This window comes from Panulirus ornatus, chromosome 40 (genome assembly GCF_036320965.1).
Source record: "Panulirus ornatus isolate Po-2019 chromosome 40, ASM3632096v1, whole genome shotgun sequence".
NCBI lineage: Eukaryota > Metazoa > Arthropoda > Malacostraca > Decapoda > Palinuridae > Panulirus > Panulirus ornatus.
In genome coordinates this window covers 5,093,915-5,106,758 of record NC_092263.1, presented here as the reverse complement: position 1 = coordinate 5,106,758, position 12,844 = coordinate 5,093,915, and the positions used below count along the sequence as shown (strand labels likewise).

General features: G+C 50.9%; 1 protein-coding gene across 2 annotated transcripts in view; it reads right to left on the bottom strand.

Moving 5' to 3' along the window:
- The window catches only part of LOC139761327 (uncharacterized), a 441,300-nt gene that overhangs the window by 383,674 nt on the left and 44,782 nt on the right, over positions 1-12,844 (bottom strand). The gene's annotated exons all lie outside the window — the stretch shown is intronic.

Here is a 12,844-nt window from a genome sequence, read left to right as displayed (position 1 = left end):
CCATCCCCATCTGATCCCTGTCCTTCCTTCCTCGCCCATCTCTAGCCTCTAGCCCTTACCCAGATATCCCCCAGTCCTACCCCACCCTTGCCCATCCTTCCCTAAGCCCTACCCAGCCCTCTCTAGCCCTACCTAGCCCTGTCTAGCCCTACCCAGCCCTGTCTAGGTCTACCCAGCCCTGTCTAGCCCTTTTCGGCTCTCTCTCTCGGCCTTTACCTGTCCTCCTCACCCCTCTTCTAGTCCTCCCCAGCCCTCTCCTCGTCAAACCCTAGCCTCCCCAGCCCTCTCCTAGCCCTCCTAGGCCGTTCCCCCAGCCTTCTCCTATGCCCTACCCAGCCTAGGCCGCCCAGCAGAATCTATATATACATATATGGTGTACCACGAGAGTGGCTGAACAAAGGCTGGGTTCTGGTGTGTGTGCGTCTGTGTACTGATGATGACTGCCTCTCCCCCCCTTCCCCCCTCCATACACAAAAGCCGTCTTTCCCACGCCACCATATTGGGTCGATCTGATGGGCATGCCGGGGACAATGATGAGTTCGACACACATGGTCTGATGGGTTGATGAGTCTAACTGGTAAAGGTTTACTGAGTTCATAATTCTGATGAGTTGATGATTCCAGTAGAGGCAGGAAGGGGGGGATGGGGGGTTGAGAAGCTGATCATGAGTGATGGGTAAGACCCATCTGGATCATGGATCTGATGGACACGGGTGGATGAAGAGTCTGATGGGCACATGAGAGAGGCGGGGCGGGATTAATGAGATTGTAGTGAGGATGTCTGAGTCTAATGACCTCATTAGCCTCGGTGATGAATTATCTGATGGGCAGCATCTGATGGACTAGGTTTCCTAATGGGGATGGTCTAATGTAGCTGCTCTGATTGGGTAATGAAGTCTGATTTCCTGAACAGCTGGGTTTCGTTGTTCTGATGGGGTGATGGGAATACGTAAACCAGATCTCATGGGGTGAGGTGATGGACTGTGGACTCTGATGGGAAGAAGTGATGGACTGTGGACTCTGATGGGGAGAAGTGATGGACTGTGGACTCTGATGGGGAGAAGTGATGGACTGTGGTGTGTGATAGGTTGGGGTGATGGGCTCATAGGTTTCAAGGGGATGTATTCTCTGACAGGGTTGACCTAATGGGACTTATCTGAATGTTAGATGAATCAAATGAGGATAGTTTAATGTGGACACTCAGGTCAGCGGACGATATTCTGATTACCACATCCCTGCCTGTACCACATCCCTGCCTGTACCACATCCCTGCCTGTACCACCCCTGTCTGTACCTCCCCTGTCTGTACCACCCCTGTCTGTACCACCCCTGTCTGTACCACCCCTGTCTGTACCACCCCTGTCTGTACCACCCGTGTCTGTACCACCCCTGCCTGTACCACCCCTGTCTGTGCCACGCCTGTCTGTACCACCCCTGCCTGTACCACCCCTGTCTGTACCTCCCCTGTCTGTACCACCCCTGTCTGTACCACCCCTGTCTGTACCACCCCTGTCTGTACCACCCCTGTCTGTACCACCCCTGCATGTACCACCCCTGTCTGTAGCACCCCTGCCTGTACCACCCCTGTCTGTACCACCCCTGTCTGTACCACCCCTGCCTGTACCACCCCTGTCTGTACCACATCCCTGTCTGTACCACCCCTGTCTGTACCACCCCTGTCTGTACCACCCCTGTCTGTACCACCCCTGTCTGTACCACCTGTGTACACATCATGAGCGTCTCATGGCGTCACACTGGGTCACAGGTTATAACAACCTTACCTCTCAGCTCTCCCCTGTTATCTGTGTAGGTGGAGACCAAGTGGACGCTTCAAAGGCTACGTCACATAACATTATGTGATGCTCCAACCCGCCATGTCACATAGCATTATGTGATGCTCCAACCCGCCACATCACATAACATTATGTGATGCTCCAACCCGCCATGTCACATAACATTATGTGATGCTCCAACCCGCCACGTCACATACCATTATGTGATGCCCCAACCCGCCACGTCACATAACATTATGTGATGGTCCAACCCGCCACGTCACATACCATTATGTGATGCCCCAACCCGCCACGTCACATAACATTATGTGATGGTCCAACCCGCCATGTCACATACCATTATGTGATGCCCCAACCCGCCACGTCACATAACATTATGTGATGGTCCAACCCGCCATGTCACATAACATTATGTGATGGCCCAACCCGCCATGTCACTTAACATTATGTGATGCTCAAACCCGCCATGTCACATAACGTTATGTGATGGTCATTATCCAACATAATCTTTTCTATGTTCATTCTTCCTGGATCAGATTTTTGTCTCAACTTTTTTCTTTACTTAAACGTATATGACGTACGTCTATACAACATATACACCTAGGCACACTCTTCCATAATAGATCGCCGTTTCCCGCGTAAGCGAGGTAGCGACAGGAACAGACGAATGAAGGCCACATTCGCTCATATCCATTCTCTAGCCGCCATGTGTAATGCACCGAAACCACAACTCCCTATCCACATTCAGGCCCCATAGACCTTTCCTAGACGCTTCCCATGCCCAAATCTATTGACAGCACGTCGACCCCAGTATACCACAACGTTCCAATTCACTCTATCGTGCACGCCTTTCACCCTCCTGCATGTTTTGGCTGCAACCACTCAATCAATATCTTTTTTACTCCGTCCTTTCATCTCCAGTTTAGTCTACCCCTACTCCTTGTTCCCTCTACTTTTGGCACATATATTCCCTTCATTAGCCTTTCCTCACTCATGCTCTCCATGTGACCAACCATTTCAATACACCCTCTTCTGCTCTCTCAACCACACTCTTTTTATTACCACACATCTCTCTTACCCTTTCATGACTAACTCGATCAAACCATCTCACACCAAATATTGTCCTCAAACATTTCATATCCGACACATCCACTCTCCTCCGCATATCCTCATCAACAGGCCATTTTCGCATCTATACAACTTTGTTGGGACTAATATACATCTATACACACCCACTTTTACTTCCCTAGATAATGACCTCTCTTTCCACACGTACTTCAGTGCTCCCAGAACCTTCGCCCCCTCCCCACCCTACGCCTCAACTCCGCTTCCATGGTTCCATTCGCTGCCATGTCCACTCCCAGGTATCTAAAACACTTCCGTTCCTCAAAATTTTCTTTATTCAAACTCACACCCCAACTAACTTGTCCCTCATCCCTGCCTGCTGAACCTAATAGCCTTGCTTTCACTCTCATTTACTCTCATCTTCCGACCTTCATACACTCCAAACTCAGTTACCAACTTCTGCAGTTTCTCACTCGAATCAGCCACCAGCGCTGTATCAACAGCGAACTACAACTGACTTACTTTTCAAGCCCTCTCATACCCTGCAGACGGCATACTGGCCCCTCTCTCAAAGACTCTTGCATTTGCCTCCCTCACCACTCCATCTGTGAACAAATCAAACATACATGGTGCCATCTTACACCCATACCGCAGACCAATCTTCAATTGGAACCAATCACTCTCCTCTCTTCCCACTCCTAATAAAAAAAACTCTCTGCTTCCAGCAGCTTACCTCCCACTCCATATACTCTAATGACCTTCTCAATGCATCCCTATCAACCCTATCACACGCTTTATACAGATCCATAAATGCTACATACAAATCCATCTGTTTTTCTAAGTATTTATTACATACATTCTTCAAAGCAAACACCTGATCCACACATCCTCTACCACTTCTGAAACCACACTGCTCCTCTCTAGTCTGATGATCTGTACATGCTTTCATTCTCTCATACAATTTACCAGCTACACTTAACAAACTTATACATCTGTAGTTTGAACACTCCCTTTATCCTCCTTGTCTTTATACAGTGGCACCATACATGATGATGAGGGCAATTCTTTCAGTACTTTCGAATGAACATCAGCATCTTCGAAATAATTCAGTCAAAAATTGAGGAGGAAATATCTAAGGCAAACTCAAGTTTCAGAGCCATCACTCCCAGACCCAAGCTGGTAGTGTGTCTCAGGTAAGACACAAACGTATTCTTCCTCATCTATCATAAGTTCGACCACCTCCCACCTCACTGACGACCAGGCCAAGACTGGAGCAAGACCGTTGGGTAATGCACACTGTCGCTCTCGCTCCGGTCACGGGCCGCTCTCGCTCCGGTCACGGGCCGCTCTCGCTCCGGTCACGGGCCGCTCTCGCTCCAGTCACGGGCCGCTCTCGCTCCGGTCACGGGCCGCTCTCGCTCCGGTCACAGGCCGCTCTCGCTCCGGTCACAGGCCGCTCTCGCTCCGGTCACGGGCCGCTCTCGCTCCGGTCACGGGCTGCTCTCGCTCCGGTCACGGGCCGCTCTCGCTCCGGTCACAGGCCGCTCTTGCTCCGGTCACAGGCTGCTCTCGCTCCGCTCTAAATATCTTTTGGATGACCTTTGCTTGCGAGTGACCGGAGCAGGAGCGAACCGTGAGCGAACCGGGAGCGGAGGTATAGTGTGCATCAGGCCTTAGACTGTATCTGATGTAGTCCATTATGAAATGTATCAACATGATATCTTCCACTACAGTAAGACTGTATCTGATGTAGTCCTCTACAGAAAGACTATCTGATGTATCCACTACAGTAAGACTGTATCTGATGTATCCTCTACAGAAAGACTATCTGATGTATCCACTACAGTGAGACTGTATATATAATTCATCACACAACACATGTGCTTATAGGTCCTCAAGAGATTAATGAACATACGTGAAGAGCAAGACTGTCAGGGTTCTGGCTCAAGATGGTGTGATTCTGGCTCAAGATGGTGGGGTTCTGGCTCAAGATGGTGGGGTTCTGGCTCAAGATGGTGTGATTCTGGCTCAAGATGGTGGGGTTCTGGCTCAAGATGGTGGGGTTCTGGCTCAAGATGGTGGGGTTCTGGCTCAAGATGGTGGGGTTCTGGCTCAAGATGGTGGGGTTCTGGCTCAAGATGGTGGGGTTCTGGCTCAAGATGGTGGGGTTCTGGCTCAAGATGGTGGGGTTCTGGCTCAAGATGGAGGGGTTCTGGCTCAAGATGGTGGGGTTCTGGCTCAAGATGGTGGGGTTCTGGCTCAAGATGGTGGGGTTCTGGCTCAAGATGGTGGGGTTCTGGCTCAAGATGGTGGGGTTCTGGCTCAAGATGGTGTGGTTCTGGCTCAAGATGGTGGGGTTCTGGCTCAAGATGGTGGGGTTCTGGCTCAAGATGGTGGGGTTCTGGCTCAAGATGGTGGGGTTCTGGCTCAAGATGGTGGGGTTCTGGCTCAAGATGGTGGGGTTCTGGCTCAAGATGGTGGGGTTCTGGCTCAAGATGGTGGGGTTCTGGCTTTATCCACCATCTGGTTGACAATGATTCCAGGTCCCTTAAGTCTCAATAAGTCTCTCATTCTCATTATTTAGCTGTTAAAATCTTTCCTCCCCAGAGTAAACAGCGACTGTGATAAGATCAAGATGTGTCTTCCGTTCCTCCTCTCCTACAGTATTGTCTCTGTACTACATGCTCTTCCTTCTTAGTTATTTCCTGTCGGTTGATGTGCTGCTGAGAGTGGTGGGTGGGGAGGAGCCTTCTGCTGTACTATCCTGTCTGCATAGTGGTGGTGGGGAGGAGCCTTCTGCTGTACTATCCTGTCTCCATCTATAGTGGTGGGTGGGGAGGAGCCTTCTGCTGCACTATCCTGTCTCCATCTATAGTGGTGGATGGGGAGGAGCCTTCTGCTGTACTATCCTGTCTCCATCTATAGTGGTGGATGGGGAGGAGCCTTCTGCTGCACTATCCTGTCTCCATCTATAGTGGTGGATGGGGAGGAGCCTTCTGCTGCACTATCCTGTCTCCATCTATAGTGGTGGATGGGGAGGAGCCTTCTGCTGCACTATCCTGTCTCCATCTATAGTGGTGGATGGGGAGGAGCCTTCTGCTGCACTATCCTGTCTCCATCTATAGTGGTGGATGGGGAGGAGCCTTCTGCTGCACTATCCTGTCTCCATCTATAGTGGTGGGTGGGGAGGAGCCTTCTGCTGTACTATCCTGTCTCCATCTATAGTGGTGGGTGGGGAGGAGCCTTCTGCTGTACTATCCTGTCTCCATCTATAGTGGTGGGTGGGGAGGAGCCTTCTGCTGTACTATCCTGTCTCCATCTATAGTGGTGGGTGGGGAGGAGCCTTCTGCTGTACTATCCTGTCTCCATCTATAGTGGTGGGTGGGGAGGAGCCTTCTGCTGTACTATCCTGTCTCCATCTATAGTGGTGGGTGGGGAGGAGCCTTCTGCTGTACTATCCTGTCTCCATCTATAGTGGTGGGTGGGGAGGAGCCTTCTGCTGTACTATCCTGTCTCCATCTATAGTGGTGGGTGGGGAGGAGCCTTCTGCTGTACTATCCTGTCTCCATCTATAGTGGTGGGTGGGGAGGAGCCTTCTGCTGTACTATCCTGTCTCCATCTATAGTGGTGGGTGGGGAGGAGCCTTCTGCTGTACTATCCTGTCTCCATCTATAGTGGTGGGTGGGGAGGAGCCTTCTGCTGTACTATCCTGTCTCCATCTATAGTGGTGGGTGGGGAGGGGCCTTCTGCTGTACTATCCTGTCTCCATCTATAGTGGTGGGTGGGGAGGAGCCTTCTGCTGTACTATCCTGTCTCCATCTATAGTGGTGGGTGGGGAGGGGCCTTCTGCTGTACTATCCTGCCTCCATCTATAGTGGTGGGTGGGGAGGAGCCTTCTGCTGTACTATCCTGTCTCCATCTATAGTGGTGGGTGGGGAGGGGCCTTCTGCTGTACTATCCTGTCTCCATCTATAGTGGTGGGTGGGGAGGAGCCTTCTGCTGTACTATCCTGTCTCCATCTATAGTGGTGGGTGGGGAGGAGCCTTCTGCTGTACTATCCTGTCTCCATCTATAGTGGTGGGTGGGGAGGAGCCTTCTGCTGTACTATCCTGCCTCCATCTATAGTGGTGGGTGGGGAGGAGCCTTCTGCTGTACTATCCTGTCTGCATAGTGGTGGGTGGGGAGGAGCCTTCTGCTGTACTATCCTGCCTCCATCTATAGTGCTGGGTGGGGAGGAGCCTTCTGCTGTACTATCCTGTCTCCATCTATAGTGGTGGGTGGGGAGGGGCCTTCTGCTGTACTATCCTGTCTCCATCTATAGTGGTGGGTGGGGAGGAGCCTTCTGCTGTACTATCCTGCCTCCATCTATAGTGGTGGGTGGGGAGGAGCCTTCTGCTGTACTATCCTGTCTCCATCTATAGTGGTGGGTGGGGAGGGGCCTTCTGCTGTACTATCCTGCCTCCATCTATAGTGGTGGGTGGGGAGGAGCCTTCTGCTGTACTATCCTGCCTCCATCTATAGTGGTGGGTGGGGAGGAGCCTTCTGCTGTACTATCCTGTCTCCATCTATAGTGTTGGGTGGGGAGGAGCCTTCTGCTGTACTATCCTGCCTCCATCTATAGTGGTGGGTGGGGAGGAGCCTTCTGCTGTACTATCCTGCCTCCATCTATAGTGGTGGGTGGGGAGGAACCTTCTGCTGTACTATCCTGTCTCCATCTATAGTGGTGGATGGGGAGGAGCCTTCTGCTGCACTATCCTGTCTCCATCTATAGTGGTGGATGGGGAGGAGCCTTCTGCTGTACTATCCTGTCTCCATCTATAGTGGTGGGTGGGGAGGAACCTTCAGCTGCACTGTCCTGTCTCCATCTATAGTGGTGGGTGGGGAGGAACCTTCAGCTGTACTATCCTGTCTCCATCTATAGTGGTGGATGGGGAGGAGCCTTCTGCTGCACTATCCTGTCTCCATCTATAGTGGTGGATGGGGAGGAGCCTTCTGCTGCACTATCCTGTCTCCATCTATAGTGGTGGGTGGGGAGGAGCCTTCTGCTGTACTATCCTGTCTCCATCTATAGTGGTGGATGGGGAGGAGCCTTCTGCTGCACTATCCTGTCTCCATCTATTTACATTATCAACTCAGGATACCATCAAAGTCTTCCAGGAAGTAACTTCGTTCACCAGGTCTTGTCATCTGGTTCTTCCATGTACTTCCCTCCAACAAGTAATTTCATTATAGACCATCAGGTTGTCTATTAACAGTCTTACCCAAGTACTCTTAAGTACACCCTCCAATATCCCCTCCTACAAACTCCCCCCCCTCCCCCCGCCCCATCCCCCTCCCTACTACAAAAACCCTCATATCTCCCTCCCGAATTTTTTGGTCTAATTGTTTACCCTCGACAGCTTTTGTGAGAGTAAGTTTTAACTACATACAAATGCAGCAGGTGGCCCGGGACAACCTTTTAATACTCTACAATTGCCATAGTAAAAAGAGTAGGCCAAAAAAAAAACATACAGAAGCATTAATAAAACGAGATGAAAAAAAAAATGTTGAAACAAAAACCTCGCCAATAGATTACCTGTTACCAACGCGTCAAATCATCAAAAAACCAACACTTTTTGTCTCGATTATAAACAAGGATTATTAATCGTTTTTTTTTTAAACCTTTTGCTTCATTTTTACGCCAGACTGATGGAAACACGACCGGGTCGAGTTGTGAGTGACGTGATGAACTCATAATGCCCTCATCACACCACTTGTGAGAAGTCTGTGGGCTGCCCCCGAGCTGTACGACGTAACTTGGGCAAGACAGCTGCACTGCCAGGGAAGAGAGAGAGAGAGAGAGAGAGAGAGAGAGAGAGAGAGAGAGAGAGAGAGAGAGAGAGAGAGAGAGAGAGAGAGAGAGAGAGAGAGTACAGGTCGACCCATTTTGTTCCTTTTTCTATCTTAACCAGAGGTAAGACAGAAGAAGAGGCAGTTTGAAATGGAGGAGAAGACTGAGGTGTGTACAAGTGTATGGTGTACGTCTTGATGTATGTTGGGACGTGGTTCTGGTCGTGTGGGATGAAGGATGAGTTCAGGGCTGCTCCCTGGAGGATTCCAATGTAGGGTTCAAGGATTGGAGAGATTACGATCTGGGAGGTTAAGCCTTTCTGACTGAGTCTGGCTTGGCGCCCGGTTACAGCGGTAGTTCACTATGTCTTATGTTGTTTGTGCTGGGGTGTGGAGGTATGAAGGCCCTGTCGTGCCTTGATATGTCAGGGACGGTGTCTGGTGCATTGTTTATATATATCTGTTGCCACTAATACTGTGCGGGACGGGGTCATAGTAGGTTGAGGCCATCCAGAATATGTTCTGTGAGATGCGTGCGTGTGTGTGTGTGTGTGGTGTGTGTGTGTGTGTGTGTGTGTGTGTGTGTGTGTGTGTGTGTGTGTGTGTGTGGTACTGAAGCGGTTGGGTCTAAAGCCGTGCTGTATAAGTGAGAGGATCTGACCATACAACACGCTGGACTGGGTTATGAGGAGTCTGGACATATGTGCGAGCAGTGATGTGGGTCGGTATGAAGAGCGGGAGGAGCTGGGGAGTCAACAAGATGTCAGGACGGGTACTCTGCTGGAAAGTCTCCACACATTCAGGATTTTGTTTGGCCAGGAGTAGTGAAGATGTTTCAGACGCCTGGGTTGCTAGTATGCCTGAGTGATTTTTGTGGAAGTTCGATATGTTGTTATGGTCTGTTGTAGTGAAGTTCTTTTAAGATCTTGACTGTTGAAGTGTCAGTAGGGGAGGGTGGGAGTGTGGTTGTGTTTGAGAGCATTTGATGTAGGTTTTCTGAGCTGTTGTGTTTGGTTGTGTGGCTGGTTGTGTGGCTGACGGTGTTTCTCTTGCATGTTTGTGTGTTGTGTGGTGGAAGGGATGTTACTAGCTCAGGTTAGAAGTGCTTTATGTGTCAGGCTTGGGTGGTGTAGGACGCCCAGATACTCCAGAGTCGTTTGCTGTTGTGGTTCATCGTGTTAATGAGGTCTCAGTAATGACGTCAGCGGTGATGTTGCTGCTGTGTTTACCGTGTGGGTGTTCACTGGTCTGTGTGGGGGATATATTCTTTGTTTGGTCAGGTAGAACAACCAGCGCCCCGTACCATCCCACCAGCAGGCAGCGCCCCGTACCGTGGGGTCGTGAGGCAGCGCCCCGTACCGTGGGGTCGTGAGGCAGTACCCCGTACCGTGGGGTCGTGAGGCAGCGTACCGTACCGTGGGGTCGTGAGGCAGTACCCCGTACCGTGGGGTCGTGAGGCAGCGCCCCGTACCGTGGGGTCGTGAGGCAGCGTACCGTACCGTGGGGTCGTGAGGCAGTACCCCGTACCGTGGGGTCGTGAGGCAGTACCCCGTACCGTGGGGTCGTGAGGCAGTACCCCGTACCGTGGGGTCGTGAGGCAGTACCCCGTACCGTGGGGTCGTGAGGCAGTACCCCGTACCGTGGGGTCGTGAGGCAGTACCCCGTACCGTGGGGTCGTGAGGCAGTACCCCGTACCGTGGGGTCGTGAGGCAGTACCCCGTACCGTGGGGTCGTGAGGCAGCGTACCGTACCGTGGGGTCGTGAGGCAGTACCCCGTACCGTGGTGTCGTGAGGCAGTACCCCGTACCGTGGGGTCGTGAGGCAGTACCCCGTACCGTGGGGTCGTGAGGCAGCGTACCGTACCGTGGGGTCGTGAGGCAGTACCCCGTACCGTGGGGTCGTGAGGCAGCGTACCGTACCGTGGGGTCGTGAGGCAGCGTACCCCACCGTGGGGTCGTGAGGCAGCGCCCCGTACCGTGGGGTCGTGAGGCAGTACCCCGTACCGTGGGGTCGTGAGGCAGTACCCCGTACCGTGGGGTCGTGAGGCAGTACCCCGTACCGTGGGGTCGTGAGGCAGTACCCCGTACCGTGGGGTCGTGAGGCAGTACCCCGTACCGTGGGGTCGTGAGGCAGTACCCCGTACCGTGGGGTCGTGAGGCAGTACCCCGTACCGTGGGGTCGTGAGGCAGCAACAAGGAAGAACGCCACACTCATGTATCTACCGTGGGAGGTCGTGACCCTGGTAGAGGGAACCATCTCCACACACACACACACACACACACACGCCTGCCGCCACCCAACCTCACAACAACAACAACAACAACAACAACAACAACAACAATTCTACCGTCGTCTGAGTCGTGTCCTTCATGATGTGTTGATACTACACGAGGTCAAGAGACGCGGCTCGCTCACATCATCTTATGCAGTGCATTGGAAAATGATGTGTTTGTTTGTACATACTCTACATGTTATGATGGGTCACACACACACACACACACACACACACACACACACACACCACACACACACACACACACACACACACCTCACCAACATTGTGTTGTGGCGCTTGTGTTAACACGACACATGACCGCTCACGTGTGTGTGTGTCTGTGTGTGTGTGTGTGTGTGTGTGTGTGTGTGTGTGACAACTCAAAATAATAAACCATTACAACAATAGGGTTATAGTCTAACAATCGTTACAAAACCCATTATGCCAAAATTTATGACCAACTCTAAAACTTCCTTAACCAATTAATCTTAATTGACAACTTCGACTAATTACCTTTATTTGTTCTATCAAACCTTGGCTATAAATAATGTCTATGTCAGTTCTATATTGCAAGGCTATGGCTCATTCCTGGTAACATACAGACAACACAGTTATGAAGAGAAGGTTAGAAAGAAAGGATGGTACACTTTGGTACGGTGTACCACGCCCAGGTACAGTATACGGTACTCACAATACGGTACTCACAATACGGTGCTCACAATACGGTACTCACAATACGATGCTCACAATACGGTACTCACAATGCGGTACTCACAATACGGTACTCACAATACGGTGCTCACAATACGGTACTCACAATACGGTACTCACAATGCGGTACTCACAATACGGTACTCACAATACGGTGCTCATAATACGGTGTTCACAATACGGTACTCACAATAAGGTGCTCACAATACGATACTCACAATACGGTACTTACAATGCGGTACTCACAATTCGGTACTCACAATACGGTACTCACAATACGGTACTCACAAATACGGTACTCACAATACGGTACTCACAATACGGTGCTCACAATACGGTACTCACAATACGGTACTCACAATACGGTACTCACAATACGGTGCTCACAATACGGTACTCACAATACGGTACTCACAATACGGTGCTCACAATGCGGTACTCACAATACGGTACTCACAATACGGTACTCACAATACGGTACTCACAATACGGTGCTCACAATACGGTACTCACAATACGGTGCTCACAATACGGTACTCACAAGAGCGTGACCTTATCGACCCGTGACGTGACCACGGAGATAAACAGAAGAAAACAAAAAACATAGTCTCTCAACCTTTGCAATATCATATCGTCAGTCACTGACTGAACCTGACAGTCGTCAGTCACTGACTGAACCTGACAGTCGTCAGTCACTGACTGAACCTGACAGTCGTCAGTCACTGACTGAACCTGACAGTCGTCAGTCACTGACTGAACCTGACAGTCGTCAGTCACTGACTGAACCTGACAGTCGTCAGTCACTGACTGAACCTGACAGTCGTCAGTCACTGACTGAACCTGACAGTCGTCAGTCACTGACTGAACCTGACAGTCCCCAGTCACTGACTGAACCTGACAGTCGCCAGTCACTGACTGAACCTGACAGTCGCCAGTCACTGACTGAACCTGACAGTCGTCAGTCACTGACTGAACCTGACAGTCGTCAGTCACTGACTGAACCTGACAGTCCCCAGTCACTGACTGAACCTGACAGTCGTCAGTCACTGATTGAAACTGATAGTCGTCAGTCAGTCACTGAATTACGTAGTATAAAATCTATCAAGACAGATAAGCATCAACAAATCTATATATCATGGCTGATCTATATCATGGCTGATCTATATCATGGT